This window comes from Python bivittatus, unplaced genomic scaffold (genome assembly GCF_059951505.1).
Source record: "Python bivittatus isolate LINGU-HERP-01145 unplaced genomic scaffold, Pbiv_v1 ctg000700_np1212, whole genome shotgun sequence".
In the NCBI taxonomy this organism is placed as follows: domain Eukaryota; kingdom Metazoa; phylum Chordata; class Lepidosauria; order Squamata; family Pythonidae; genus Python; species Python bivittatus.
The window spans coordinates 18946428-18962908 of NW_028277098.1; the positions used below are offsets into that span (position 1 = coordinate 18946428).

At 38.9% G+C, this 16481-nt stretch overlaps 1 pseudogene; it reads left to right on the forward strand.

Annotated features, from left to right (window-relative positions):
- LOC103052217 (helicase senataxin-like) overlaps window positions 1-16481 on the forward strand; it is a 57601-nt pseudogene that overhangs the window by 9938 nt on the left and 31182 nt on the right.

A 16481-nucleotide genomic window follows, 5' to 3' on the forward strand; every position in this document is an offset into this window, starting at 1 on the left:
TGAAATGGACGGGAATGGGTGAATTTAATTCGGATGACCATTATATCTACTACTGTGGGCAAGAAACCCTTAGAAGAAATGGAGTTGCACTTATAGTCAATAAGAGAGTGGGAAAGGCAGTAATGGGGTACAACCTCAAAAACGACAGAATGATCTCAGTGCGTATCCAAGGCAAACCATTCAATATCACAGTGATCCAAGTCTATGCCCCAACCACTGATGCTGAAGAAGCTGAAGTTGACCGCTTTTATGAAGACCTACAACACCTTCTAGAACTAGCACCAAAAAAAGATGTCCTTTTCATCATAGGGGATTGGAATGCTAAAGTAGGAAGTCAAGGAGTAATCAGAATAACAGGCAAGTTTGGCCTTGGAGTACAAAATGAAGCAGGGCAAAGGCTAATAGAGTTCTGTCAAGAGAACAAGCTAGTCATAGCAAACACTCTTTTCCAACAACACAAGAGACGACTCTACACATGGACATCACCAGATGGTCAATACCGAAACCAGATTGATAACATACTTTGCAGCCAAAGATGGAGAAGCTCTATACAGACAGCAAAAACAAAACCAGGAGCTGACTGTGGCTCAGATCATGAGCTTCTTACTGCAAAATTCAGGCTTAAATTGAAGAATGTAGGGAAAACCACTAGACCACTCAGGTATGACTTAGATCATATTCCTTGTGAGTACACAGTGAAGGTGATGAATAGATTTAGAGGATTAGATTTGGTAGACAGAGTGCCTGAAGAACTATGGACGGAGGTCCGTAACATTGTACAGGAGGCAGCAACTAAAACCATCCCAAAGAAAAAGAAATGCAAGAAAGCAAAATGGCTGTCTGATGAGGCTTTACAAATAGCTGTGGAAAGAAGGAATGCAAAAAGCAAGAGTGAAAGGGAAAGATATAAGCAACTGAATGCAGATTTCCAGAGAATAGCAAGAAGAGATAAGAAGGCCTTCTTAAATGAACAATGCAAAGAAATCGAGGAAAACAATAGAATGGGGAAGACTAGAGATCTCTACAAGAAAATTGGAGATATGAAAGGAACGTTTAGTGCAAAGATGGGCATGATAAAGGACAAAAAAGGCAGGGACCTAACAGAAGCAGAAGAGATTAAGAAGAGGTGGCAAGAATACACAGAAGAACTATACAAGAAAGATCTTAATGTCCCTGATGTCCACGCTGGTGTGATCACTGACCTTGAGCCAGACATCCTAGAGAGTGAAGTCAAGTGGGCCTTAGGAAGCATTGCTAACAACAAAGCTAGTGGAGATGACAGTATTCCAGCTGAGTTATTTAAAATACTAAAAGACGATGGTGTTAAAGTGCTGCACTCAATATGCCAGCAAGTTTGGAAAACACAACAGTGGCCACGGGATTGGAAAAGGTCAGTTTACGTTCCAATTCCAAAGAAAGGCAATGCCAAAGAATGCTCAAACTATCGCACAGTTGCACTCATTTCACATGCTAGCAAGGTTATGCTCAAAATCCTACAAGCTAGGCTTCAGCAATACATGAACCGAGAACTACCGGATGTACAAGCTGGGTTTCGAAGAGGCAGAGGAACTAGAGATCAAATCACCAACATTCGCTGGATCATGGAGAAAGCACGAGAGTTCCAGAAAAATATCTACTTCTGCTTCATTGACTATGCAAAAGCCTTTGATTGTGTGGATCACAACAAACTGTGGCAAATTCTTAAAGAGATGGGAGTACCAGACCACCTTACCTGTCTCCTGAGAAATCTGTATGCGGGCCAAGAAGCAACAGTTAGAACCGGTCATGGAACAACCGATTGGTTCAAAATAGGGAAAGGTGTACGACAAGGCTGTATACTGTCACCCTGCTTATTTAACCTATATGCAGAGTACATCATGAGAAATGCCAGACTGGAAGAATCACAAGCCGGAATTATGATTGCAGGGAGAATCATCAACAACCTCAGATATGCAGACGATGCCACCCTCATGGCAGAAAGTGAAGAAGAACTAAAGAGCCTCTTGATGAGGGTGAAAGAGGAGAGTGCGAAAGCTGGCTTGAAACTCAACATTAAAAAAACTAAGATCATGGCATCTGGACCCCTCAATTCCTGGCAAATAGAAGGGGTAGAAATGGAAGCAGTAACAGACTTCATTTATCTGGGCTCCAAGATCACCGCAGACGGAGACTGCAGCCATGAAATTAAAAGACGCTTGCTCCTTGGGAGGAAAGCTATGGCAAGCCTAGATAGCATATTAAACAGCAGAGATGTCACCTTGCCGACAAAGATCCGCATAGTCAAAGCTATGGTTTTTCCAGTAGCAATGTATGGCTGTGAGAGCTGGACCATAAAGAAGGCTGAGCGCCAAAGAATTGATGCCTTTGAACTGTGGTGCTGGAGAAGACTCTTGAGAGTCCCCTGGACTGCTAGGAGGTCAAACCAGTCAATCTTAAAGGAAATCAACCCTGATTGCTCATTGGAAGGATCGATAATGAAGCTCAAGCTCAGATACTTTGGTCACCTAATGCGAAGAGAGATCTCTTTGGAGAAGACCCTGATGCTGGGAAAGATTGAAGGCAAAAGGAGAAGAGGACGGCAGAGGATGAGTTGGTTAGATAGCATCACTGAAGCAATGAGCATGAAACTGAACAAACTCAGGGAGGCTGTGAAGGATAGGAAGGCCTGGCGCAATATGGTTCATGGGGTCACGAAGAGTCGGACACGACTTAACGACTAAAGAACAACAAGCCAATTTGAATCCAGTGTTTATCTTTAGAACATTTTATCTGTGCAACATTGCATCTGTGAATGTCTTTAGAACATTCCATAGTGCTGTCAGTTTTAAAACACTGTATTCTGTGTTTGTTCCTTTGAGTCTTATTTGTAGACCAACATAATTTTAATGAGGAAAGTTGTTCTTTCAAAACAAGAAAGTCGACCAATTTTAAGGAAAAATCTTGGTATATGGCCTGTTCTGCTTTGTGAATTGCTTGGATGCAATCCAAAATAAGACAATATTTATTTATTTATTTCATTTGACTTACATGCTACCTGACTCCAATCGATTCTGGGTGGCTCAAAATATCACAACAAAATAACATGTATACAATCAAAATAGAACATACAACATGTAAATGAGAAGGTGAATCCAGTCAGGGATAACAGACACCATAAATGCAGCAAGTTGCTCCAACCACCTTAGCTCAGGGCCTGGGAGAAGAGCTAGGTCTTTAAGGCCCTCCAGAATACCATCAAGGTGGGAGCCACCTGGATTTCAGGGGGAATGTTATTTCAGAAGGCAAGAGCTGCTACACAGAAGGCATGATTCCAGGGTCCTGATAGATGGCACTGCTTAATTAAAGGAACCTAGAGCATGCCAACTTTGTTAGATCAAACCAACCAGGTTGACAACACAGGAGAGGCTGTCTCTCATGTAACCCTATGCCCTGTAGAGCTTTATAGCCAGTACCTTCAATTGTACCTAGAAGCAAACCGTCAGCCAGCACAGCTCATGAAGCAGTAGTGTCACATGGGCATACTGAGGCATGCCCATCACTGTTCATGCCACTCCATTCTGGACCAGATGCAGATTCCTAGTGGTCTTCAAGAGTAGCCCCATGTAAAATGCATTGCAGTAATCCATCTGTAAGGTGACTAGGGCATGAGTGTCTGAGGGGCCTTCTAATCTAGGAAAGGATGCAACTGGAACACCAGGTGAAGCTGTACAATGTTCTTCCTGCCCACAACTGTCACCTGCTCATTGAGCAGGAAGACCCCTAAATTGTGCACCACTCTTGAATGGGGAAGTGCTACTCCATCTATGGTTAAATATGGAATCATTCCAGATCTAGGTGGCTCTAACATCCACAACCACTCAGTATTGGTAGAATTGAAGTGGGGTTGAAAAATATAATTAGGTATCTTCAGTGTACTGATGATATTCAACCCCAAACTGGCAAATGACCTCACCTAGCAGTTTCATGTAGATGTTGAATAAGAGGGGAGAGCGAGTCAAACCCTGTGGTATCTCACAAAGGAGCACTTGGGGAGTGACCTCTCCCTAGCCAACCAACACTGACTGAAACTGGCCCCAAAACAAGGAAGAGAACAACTGTAAAATCGTGTCTCCTGCTCCCACCCCCAGGAGCCAGCCCATAAAGATAACATTGTCAATGTATCCAAAGTTGCTGTGAAACGAAAAGCACAAGGATGGATACACTACCTCTATCCATGTCATCTGTTAGCATGACCATTGCAGTCCTGACCTGAAACCCAACTGAAACAGGTCTAGTTAATATTGAAAGCAAATATTACTGTCACAACAGAGGTCAGCACCTATGATTTTAGATTATTTTGATAAAGCTACATGCATAGTATTAGAATGTGACACTACCAGGAAATCTCACAGCTGTGGCCAAGAGAAAAAGTCCCAGAAGAAAGAAAGAAATTGTTATATTTCAAACAAAAACCTTATATGGACATCTGGAGTCAAATTTGATTTAAGGAAGTCTTTACCTTCTCTTCTATAATTGTCTTGGCTGTAATTTGCATTTCTCAACTTGCTTTTTAGTATCATTGAATTAGCAGAAACCACAGAGTTCATCTTGTCTAAATCCCTGCTAAGTGCAAGACCTGCTAAAGCATCTCTGACAGATGTCAGGTTCAGCCCAAAGAACTCCACGAGACAGTGCAAATACAGTTCTGTTGTGTTTATTAGCTTCCACTTCAAGACAGAAATCTCTCCAGGCCGAACCTAAGTTCCCAAGCCAGCAAGCCACAACACCGTGAATTCCTTAGGGTGGTGCCAGTCTCATCTTCTTAAACTTCCCACGCTCCTACTGGGGGCTAAGGAAACACTTATCTCCCTGAGCGTGGCCTTCATAACAACATTCCATTACATAGATGACCATCCAGTCTTGAAGTACTTCTAAGCATCAGTTGATTGGTACATTGAAATATCATCTACAGTGGATGCCTTGTAGGTGATCTGAAAGCATTATCAGTGTAGCTTGCCCATACTGATGCCCTGTGAGCTTGTTTTGCTTTTGTTCTGGGAGATGTGAAAAATAATGGCTCAGTGGGTGTAAAAAATGAGAATATTTAAGGAGGATTAATTAATTTGAACTATTAACTCTGAATTTCAATTAATGTTCCTGTTCGGCAATCTCATAGATTTTGAAGTAACTTGCCAGAAGAACTTGCTGATGGATTAGAGAGCTATGGGTCTCTTAGTTATGACTTAAGACTTCCCCCAAGACCAAAAGATTCTGTTTTGGCATAAGGAATAGTGATAGAGACTTTTGGAATAGATTCACACAACGTATTCTGACCAAGATAGCTCTTTAGCAGGATAATATCTGAGATTTATTCCTTTTGGTCTCTAAAATATTTAGTAAATTAAAATCTTGAGGGGGAAGGATTGTATGTTTAACTTTTGCATTAATTGTTCATCTAAAAACAAGTATTATGCAAATGCATAGGATGTTTTCCTGATTTTTAAAATAAATGTTTTGCACATTCAGATTTTTCCATTCTTTCTAGCCACTGTTGGATTTGAGATTAATGCTACCTCTTTGTGACCTTGAGTACAGCAATTTGGGATTTATCAGTCATTTCCTCCTACTTTGGACCGATACATCTGCTCAGCTGCTGAAGATATGCTAGAGGTTAACTTTTGACCTAGCTAGTCCTTTTGATTTCTGCAGAATTCCCTCTAAAGGAAAAGCATGCGAAACAATTAGACTTGCCAACTGTCCAGATTTTGTCAGGAGAGTTGAAAAATAGGAGGGGGGAAGCCCATTACTTTAAGAATGTGAAAACACTCCTTAATTATATGCAGAAAAACAAGTTGGAATTTAATACTTGATGAGATGATGCACGGTGGTCACATTCAGATGTCACATTCCTTGTTCTAAAATAATTTGCAAGATGAGAAATTAATTAAATGGCTCCCTTTTACTAAAATTTCTCATTCCGTGTCAAAGCTTTCTATGCAGTATGTGTGAACTTCTAAAAAGGAAAAGAAACTCCACTGATACCACTGCATTACAAGAGGACATCCTGACAACTGCAAGCAATTATTTGACTTGTAGCAACACACGCTTTGAATGATCCCTCCAAGCCAGGATTACCAACCCTGGTTTGATGCTATCTCACAGTTGGAATTTGGAAAATGGTTCAAAATACATTTGGATGTTTCAAACATTTTAATTGTTAGGTGAGGGAGAACAAACAGGAAAGCATGCACCAGGGAAAGGGGAGGAGCAAATGTTTAAGTTCACCGATCAGGTTTTTGGTCTTTTCAGATTCCAGTGTGAATCAACATGATCTGCAACTAGCAGACTAATCTGGCTGAAAAATTGGGTGTTCTGGCAGAATTCTGAATGTCATTATATCAATCTCAGTCAAATACAAATCAGATATGTATTTTGAAAGGACACACATTAAAATGCTATTTTTTAATATATATTGAAATGCATAAAAGCTGATTTTCCAAAAATTCATAAATAGAAAATACAAAAATATAGCAGAAGAGACGTAGTACTGACTTACTTTGAGCATAAAGATGGCACTGATCTGAAATAGAATTATTTGCTCATCCTTATGTTGTTTCTCATAATTAACTATTGTGAATTAACCATTGTGTGAAGAATACATCTCTCTGGCTGCACATATTCTATTTATTTCTATGTAAAATGGGGGGGGGGACCTACGTTTCCTGAAATTTTTAAGTACACTGAATATGCTAGCTGCGTCACATGAGAAGTAAGGTCCAAAAGATCCGTATCTACCTTGTCTAGATACAAGGTATCTACCTTGTCTACCTTGGTCTAGAACAGGGCCCCCCAAACTCTTCAGCTTGTCGACCCCTTCATGAAATTTCAGATTGTTCATCAACCCAAAATATTTATTATATGAAAATAATTTAACTAATTACTTTAACTAATAGTACTATGAATAATAACAACACTGATCCTTTGGATAGTCTCATCAACCCTTAGGGATCAATACTGACCACTTTGGGGAACCCTGCTCTAGGTCATTTCATTGGACTATTTAGTGGCTATTTTAACTACTGTGTTTACTTTGTTTTATCATGTAGGTTGCAGTTTTAGTTTATATTTTTGGATACTAATGTGTAAGTGTTCATAAACAGCCCTTCCATTTGTGATCTGGTTACAAAGTTATTGAGCCTGGTAAATCTACCTTACCTTTTTGAACCAAAATATGCTGCTTTTTGGTAGCTGAACCATACCCTTTTTAAACATCCATCTTGCAAAACACCACAATTGGCTATATGCATGTAATTGAGATAACTTGGTCCAGAATTATAAGAATTACACTATATCAATCAATATAACTTTTATGTTTTGTCACCAGGTCTTTTTCTTTCCTGTCCTTTTTAATGAACTTTCAATTTATGTTTACAAAAATGCATATTTAAAAAATTAGTCTGGCTTGCCTGACATTACTCCTGTAAATGTTCTTGCTCTTACTTGCACTAGGCCTAAACTCTTATGGATACCTTGCTGCAGACACTTATTTAATTATAATGGTGTACATGCCTTGTTAAATAAAACCTTGCATCAATCATCATAATTGGGTGAGAGCAGTATTTATATTGCTGGCATTTATGTGCGCATGCACACACATATACACACAAGAAATATTATCTTATTACTTCTCTCTATTTTATTCTTTTTTTAAAAAAAAGAAATTTTAAAGAAACAGTAAAGAAAAAATATTTTATTCCTCAAAGAGATCACATGTGTACTTTGAAAATTATTATTCATGTCGATACCATCCCTGCAGAATTGCTGAGGCCTATACCACTGCAACCATCACAGCCTTGTGCCAGAAAATTTGGGAAACAAACACATGGCCACAGGATTGGAAATGATCAGTGTTCATTCCACTGCCAAAAAAGGGTGACTCCAAGGATTCCTCCAATTACTGCACAATTGCCCTCATCCCTCATGCTGGCAAGATTCTCCTTAAGATCTTACCAGATGTTCAAGCTGGCTTCAGAAGGGAGGGAGGGTGTGTGAGGGTGAGGAGAGGTGCAAGAGAGTGAGAGGGGTGTGTGGCAAAGCTTGTGGAGGGTGCATGAGGGTGGTTGCGAGGGGTTGTGAGGGAGGCACAGTGAGGCTCGGGGAGGGTGTGTGGGGCTGCGTGAGTGGGTGGTGCAATGTGAGTGCAATGGGGCTGAGGGAGGGTACACAGGTGGGAGAGACTTACCCAGCAACCTGCAACCTTCCCTGCCAGCCTCCTCATTGACTTTCTGGGGAAGCCGGCAGGGAAAGTAGCAAGTGGCAATCACATGATCATGGGGCGCAGCAACTGGTCATAAGTGCAAGCCAACTGCCAAGTGCCCAGATTGCTATCACATGAACATAGGGGTGCTGGGATGTCTGGAACTCTGAGGACTGGTCATAACCACCATTCGTTCAGTGCCACTGTAACTTCGAACAGTCACTGAACAAATGGTTGTAAGTCGAGGACTACCTTTATGTATTGTTCTTTATGCTAGTCATTACTTATAACAGAGATAATAATGGGGCATGGAGTTATTTCTTTTTGAATAGTCCTACTATATACAAGAAAAAATTCAGTCCAAAATTTTTAAATGGATGAACATTGCCATCATACCTGAATGCAACAATCTATCCACAGTTTTCCCTCCAGCATAAGTTGATTTTTTATATTAGAGGTGTTGCAATCTCACACAGATCAAATGTTACCTATGAATTATTTTGAGATTTACTTCTTTAGTTTTGGCAGATATAGATTTAAGGAGTTTGGTGGACTGTATTCTGTTCCAAACATTTTCATCAATAGGTTTTCCAACATCATTCACCCAAACCTTCTTTAAAGGCTTTCCCAAAGCCCCAGTTTCTGAGGAACTTGTAGATTTATAAATCTTTGAGGCCAAAACATTTTTATTGCTCTGTCCTAATTGAATTACACACCAAGTTACTTCCCTTTAAAACTGTTGGTTTACTTGGCAACCTCATTCTTTCTTGGACAGCATATTTTGATTGGCGACAGATTTCTGTGTAAAATGTTATACATGGGGCATCCAGTACATACAGTTCATTTCCTTCAATTGGTTCAAATTCAGATGCTATGAGTATAAAGTTTACTCAAACATAGCTAAGTTACCTCAATTCTGAATTAGTCTCCATGATTATTTCTAAATAAGCTTTATATTTTTATCCATCCATCCATCCATCCATCCATCCATCCATCCATCCATCCATCCATCCCTGTCTGTCTGTCTGTCTGTCTGTCTGTCTGTCTGTCTATCTATCTATCTATCTATGTATCTATCTATCTATCTATCTATCTATCTATCTATCTATCTATCTATCTATCTATCGCTTTAAGTAGCAAGAACCTGAAGGAACACCTCTTTACACACTATCTTACTGATATATTAACACAGAGATTTTGAATATTAGGCCCTTGTCCCAGCATTGAATAAAATTAAGATATAAAATTGCAAACATGTCATGAGATCAGCCAATCTGAAGAGGGTTCAGGGATCATATGAAGGCTATCACATGAGAATGCTGAGATCTTGCATAAGAACAGTGAAACTTTGTGAGGTTTCATCTCTCAAAATGTTTCAGAAGATCACCGAAACAGTCCACTTAAACCATTTTAAGTTTTAGTAGCATATGTAATGGTCCACTTTTTGAATTATGGCATGTATCCCAGCTGCATTTCTTATGTGAATGAAATAATGAAGATTACAAAGGCTACTAGTAAAATTCAGTGCTGATTTTTAGGTGGAAGATTTTTCAGAAGCAGGTTTGCAGTCATATTCCAGTAGAACTGGAATCTGTTGATGGACATAGGATCTCAGATGACTAAAGGAGCCCATATGTACAAAAAAGCCTATGGGGCTTTCGTAGTTTATGCTTAGTAGCGGTAAAGCCTAAATAAGTTCTGGAGACAATATGTTTAATATTTATAAATCTTCGCTTTAAAAACATTATTTGGGCGCAAGCGCACAACCTGTCTGTATGTTGTCATATATGAATTTAATCTACTTTGGCATCACTTTATTATATATTATTATTATATATTCCTATTCCTATTCCTATTCCTATTCCTATTCCTATTCCTATTCCTATTCCTATTCCTATTCCTATTCCTATTCCTATTCCTATTCTATTCTATTCTATTCTATTCTATTCTATTCTATTCTATTCTATTCTATTCTATTCTATTCTATTCTATTCTATTCTATTCTTGAAGGGGATGCGGTGGCGCAGCAGCTTAATGACACTGGAAGTTGCCGGCCAGAAATGGTCGACACTTCAGCAGTTCAAGCCCAAACTCCATGCGGCGGGGTGAGCTCCCATCTTGTGCTCTTAGCTCCTGCCCACCTAGCAGCTCGAAAGCGTAAGTGAGTAGATAAATAGGTACTCTCTCCCTGGTGGGAGGAAAAACGCTGGTGGTGCCTTGCACCGGAAAACAGGAATTGGTTGCCAGTTGCTGGACGCAACACAATGGAAGAGACTCGATTTCCTGTGACCGCCAGCTGGGCCCCACCCTAGGAAGGAGGCAATGGCAAACCACTTCCAAAAAAACCTTGCCAGGAAAACTGCAGGGAATCGTCCAGGCAGTCTCCATAGAATCGGTCACGATTAAAAGCTTATTAATTAATTAATAATAGTATTTTAGCATTCTGTGAACAAGTCTTGAAGTACAACCTCCTTCCCCTTCCTCCTCCAGCATGGATTTGAGAAGGAGAATGGAAATTTTCATTTCCATTATCAAATATCTGCAATTTACATCATGCCTAGACTGTTTTAAGTACTAAAAAACAACCCTTATTTTCAGCAAAACATAGGGAAGGCGAATTACATGTTGTCTACATGATGGCAAATTGTGGAGTTAAACATGAGTCACCAATGTGAAGAAACTTCAAAAAAACAAATGCTTTAACAAGAGCATATTGATCAAATCATGGGAACTAATTATTCTAATCCGGTTTAGCCAGGCCCCATTCAGAACACTATGTCCAGTTCAGGGCAAAAATGACAGTGACAAATTGGAGTGAGTTCAGGGGAAGGCTACCAAGTAGGTTAAGGACCAAGCTATACAAGAAGCAGTTAAAGGATCTGGGTATATTTGACCTGGGGGAAGATATACAGTAGTAGCAGTCTTCAAATATCTGAAGGGTTGTCATACAGAAATAGGAGGATAGGACCAGAATCAGGGCATTAAACCTACATGGAGAAAGATTCGGGCTAGATATTGTAATCTTTGAGTTGAGTGATTAAATAAATTGATTAAACAAATAAGTAAGTAGATATCAAGGGAAACTTCCTGACTGAATAAGCTGTCAGCCAGTGGAGCAAGTGACCCCATGCTGTGGTGAGTTCTCCTTTAGTTTCAGAGAAGACTGGATGGTCCTCTGTCAGAGAACGTGACTAAAGAAGAATCTTTACTGCAGTCAATGACCAGTCCATAAAACACAATACATACACAAACCTGATATTGATTAACCATTAGGTAAACAAATCAGTCAAACTGCTGTGCATCTTACATATCACCATGACAAAATTTGGCCACACTTAAGGAAATGGAATCATTTGGATCTGAAAATAAAAGTGTAAAATAAAGCTGATATGAGTGACCAGGATATTTAAGAAATGTTTCCTGCATTGAGCAGGAAGCTGGACTAGATGACCTCTTAGGTCCCTTTGAACTCTACGATTCTATGATCTCTTTCTCAAAGCCCTATTAGAACAGAAGGAGATTTTGCTAAAGGATTGTTATTATTTCTAAATAGATCTGTTGGTTTCTAAAGGGTGAGAAAAAGCAGGATAGATCCTATCAACATGTTTCCCCAGTGTCCATTCATTCAGCATGGAATTGAGCAACCTGGGAAGACACATCTGACAGAAGATGCGACAGATAAGCTTTGTACTCTCTGCTGGGGTATTTCCTTAGAATGGGACAGATGAATGGCAGCTGAATTTCCTTGTACAGAGAGCCACAGAGGAGCATGTGGCTCAGGGACTCCATATGGGAATGTGCGCTGATGTTGTGGGAAATTTTTATAACGCCCCCTGCAGGATTGCAGGGGATAGTGCCTCCTACGTGGCCAAGGTAAGATTTTAGAACTGGAATTGAATAAATATAGGACAATAGCATCTGCCTCTATTTCTTCTATTCATCACCCAAGTGACTGATGAAGAGTACCTCTCTTAGTGATCAGAATAATAGAAATATTCTTATTTGTATAATTATTGCTATGTTATTTTATTGTATTTTATGCTGATTTTACTGACATCTATGGAAGTTAGGTGTAGGTGTGTGTATGTATCTGACGCACATGTTTGATGTATGGTATGTTTTCTGGCTCTGAGGCCATAAGAAAGAATAAGATTCCAGATTCATTCAGCACGCTATCAGAAAAGGAGCCTCTGACTCTAGAAAGCTGGCCTCTGTGGTACACAGTGACTAATGGAGAGGAGCTGGGGCAAATTCATATTTAATTGATGTGTAGACTGAGCAGGTGGAAGAGAAGGGATGAAAGACAGTTCCATTTTTATGGGGTTTCCTCAGTTTGAGAGCTGCTATGCCTGTTGCTAAGCTACGGATCCAAACAGTTGGTGTTTCCAACAAAACTTCTGCCACAGACAAACTAAATCTTTTAGATCAGCCACTCTGCCTCTCAGTTCCCCTCAGTTCCACATGGCCTGGAATAATGGAAGCCAACTCTAAGAACATATTCATCTTTCCTAATGTGCAGGATAGCTCTAAGAGATATAGCAATCATTGGTGTGAACCTATTTGAATCTCTCCAGTGATAGATACATACTGTAAATATTTGTAAATATCTCAGCTAACTTAACAGGGGGTACATATTTGGGGTTTTATTTGAGGTTTTCTCCTTGTTTTGGGGTATGTGTGGAAGGGAGAGAGGTTAACTTCGGAGGGAGTTGTTTTGTTCATTTTTTCTTTAATTTATTAAAATATTTGGAAAAAAGCAGAATAAGTACAAAAAGGAGAAAGAAGAAAAAGGGAAGCCTAGTGGATAAAGGAATAAAATATCAGTAAATAAGCAGAAAATGTACAATTGTCATGAAATCTGAAGTTCGTTATTCCATTCATTCATTCATGCATTCATTCATTCTGCAGAGCTAGGTTCATTATATCATTTTTTAAAAAATAACTAGAAATCTGTACAAAAGTCTGAACATGATATTAATATCATCGCTAGTTATCATTATTTCAAGAACAAATGCATTATCTAATTATCTAAAAATAAAAAAAAATCAATACAACAGTATTAAAAAACTACCAAGTTTTAAATTATTTTGTTTTTGATACTCATTTTGATACAGTTTATTTATCACTATTACCATTGCTACTGTGCCATTTTGGTTGATGGGGTACACCACCCTGAGTGGGTTATAAGTATTGTTAAATAAATAAATATTACTACTACTACTACTACTACTACTACTTTGGCCGGCATCCACATATAGATGTAGAAGTCTTGGCCTTCAGCTCTGCACTTCTGATGATGTTCAGTGACACTGGACATGCAAAATAAGTGTTAAGCATCTACAAAGAGCTGAAGTTCCGCTTACGTGAATCAAGGTCATTCCACTGGGTCTGTAGGAGAATTTTGTTCTGGCCTTGAGAAGGAGATAGGAGAACAAAAACAGTTACTCAGCTGGGAAAGTAGAAGCATGAGAAAGAGACTCAGGACAGCCTCATCTTGACCTTGTTGTCCTTTAAAAAAGGGTCAGTGAAGATTTTGGATGGGCTTTCAAGATTCTCTTAATATATTTTACAACAATAAAACAGCATTCTTGGAATCCCTTTTAATGTCTGCTTCTTGACATGGTCTACTTCAAAAGGCTGTTAGGATCCTCCCATTAATCTGCTTTTCCCGTTTTTATTTATAAAAAAAAAAGTGCAAGTTTGCAATCTTAGTGCATCCACTATTTAGATAGATATTTAGATAGATAGATAGATAGATAGATAGATAGATAGATAGATAGATAGATGTTTTTTAAGATGTTGCGATCCTATCAAAGCAGTTAATGCCAAATCATTATAGCACTGATATGATTTGGCTCTTGAATGTCAGGGTGAAAAGTTTCTGTTTATAACGTTTCTACCCATGTTTCCTTTCTAGCAAACTCCTCTTTATTACTGGAACTTCAAGCCACCCCCACTCCCAAGAGAATGGAGATCCATGATATTTTGGGCAATTTGTTTCTAAATAGAAAAGGATGTGAATACTGATGTTGCCATCTCCCTAGTACACTCCTACATCTGATGAAGAATATGTTATTCTGCTCAGTACCCAGTATTGTGGTTTGTGTTTAGTCAATTGGATCTTATTTTTATGGGGAAGAAAATTGCATAATGTCTTTGGTGCATTTGTAACTGAAAGCTACATTGACTGGAATGACAGCATTGTAATGAGTTGGAGATGCAGTCTGCAAGACTGCTGATACAGAGTGTAATTTAATATCTTTTCTAAAAATTAACAATATTTCAAGGAAGTGTTTTCTTTGAGAAAGCATCACTGTCAGTCTCCAGCAAGTGACAGAAGTAATATGGCCTAGCTGTTTCTATGCTAGAAACTTCAATATATCATGTCAGGTGCCACTTAATCCTAACAGACTACGGTTTATCAATTCCTACTTTGACCAGATTGTTGGTGTCTCTCAGCGGCAGATGTCATTAGATTTGGTTGTGGGATATAAATATGCAGATGTGGTTGTTGATTCATTTTCTGTGTTTCTCTTTTAAAAAATGCAGTGTAGCTTACAGAAGTAAAAGAAAATAAAGAACAATAAAGAATGAAAAACAAAGCTGTCAAACACAACTGCAAACACACCCCAAAGAACCCAAGGCTTAGATAAAGGAGATAGAATTGATAGAACTGATGTTGTGGAAAAATAGTGATCCACTAAAATATCACCCAAACAATGGAGATCTGAAACAAAGTTTCTGTATTAAAATGTCCTACAACATACCAAGCACACTGACAATAAATTGGCAAGGGATTATATAGGAGATAGAAAAGGTGCATCAATGGTCATAATTAATGACATTACACAGGCAGGAAAAGCCCCCAACTCTATATCAGCACTAAGGTAATCAGCCAGACCTAGCCTTGAGACTGGCATCTCAATCTTGTTGTCAACTCTGATTTATATAAGGGATAGACATTCCTTTTAATATTATGATAAGATGACCCTTTTTCACACTTCTCCTTGAAATGCAAGTCTATGCCTTGTTATCTGCCTTCTGCTTCATTCCTCAGGGTCATCTGAGCTGAATTATAATATCAAAGGGCCTTCCAAATCCCAACAATTTTCTTCTTTCTGTATAACTGACTTTCTTACTGCTAACACAAGAAACATGGTTTAAACATGACAATCCAAATCTTAGCTAAGAAAAGCAACTACTACAGAGTGTAACCTTTACACTCCACATTGACCTCTTGAAGATGTCTGGCCTCCTCAAAGCATGGAGCTCCATAATGAGGACATCACAGCCAAGAAGGCTTTTGCTCTTCTTGTGAGCTCTGTGCAGCTGTCCAAAATTCTCACTTCTGCAGGCTGGGTTGGGTGTTTCATTAAATAATGCCATTATTGTCTTGGCGAGTCTAAACCATGTGAGAGGAGTATTTGCAAACGATGTATCAAGGATCATTTTCTAATGTCTTATTAAAAACGTGCAGGCTGAATGCACTGCAATTCAAGATGACAGGTGAACAAGTTTTACCCCATTTTAGAAAATACTGCATTAATTTCAGAGCCGTGCCAATGTAATGGGAACACTTTAGCTGGAAAACACTTGATGTCTGCAGTGCAAGGTTAGTGGCTGAAGAAGGGCTGCTTGAATAGATTAATAATGGAGTTTGGTTATCAGGAAAAGCATAACAGAAATATCTTAGAAATCACACTGCTCATGAAGCAGCCCATAAACCTTGTGCTTTGTTTGTACTGTTTAAGCAGCCCTGCCAAATTATTATTAATGCCATGTATTCATTTCACACTTAAAAAAAAAAAAAAAAGATTAACAGCTTTAAACAGACTATGAAAATACAGCCCTTTCCAAAGATATTGTAGCCTAACAGCGCATTCTTATACACACCTACTCAAAATGAAATCTCATTAACTTCAACAGTACTTACTTCCATATAAATAGGTACAGGACTGCAGCTTAAATGAAATGAAAGTTGAAAAAGAAATGGGAAGGCAGCAGGGAGAATGGGGAGAGAGTTGTCATCTTGTAATCTTGAAAAATTAAAGACTTCTAAAAATATATTTAAAAATAAGATAGATGTGAGTGTTAGGTTGCCCTAAACAGGGTCACAGGGTCACTACCAATATTAATTAGGCTAAAGATAGTACATATTTCATAATAATGGTTTTATTGCATCTGTTTAGGGATTAACTTGTTTTGACAGATACAAAGATGTCTTAGATCCACGTATATTTTTCAG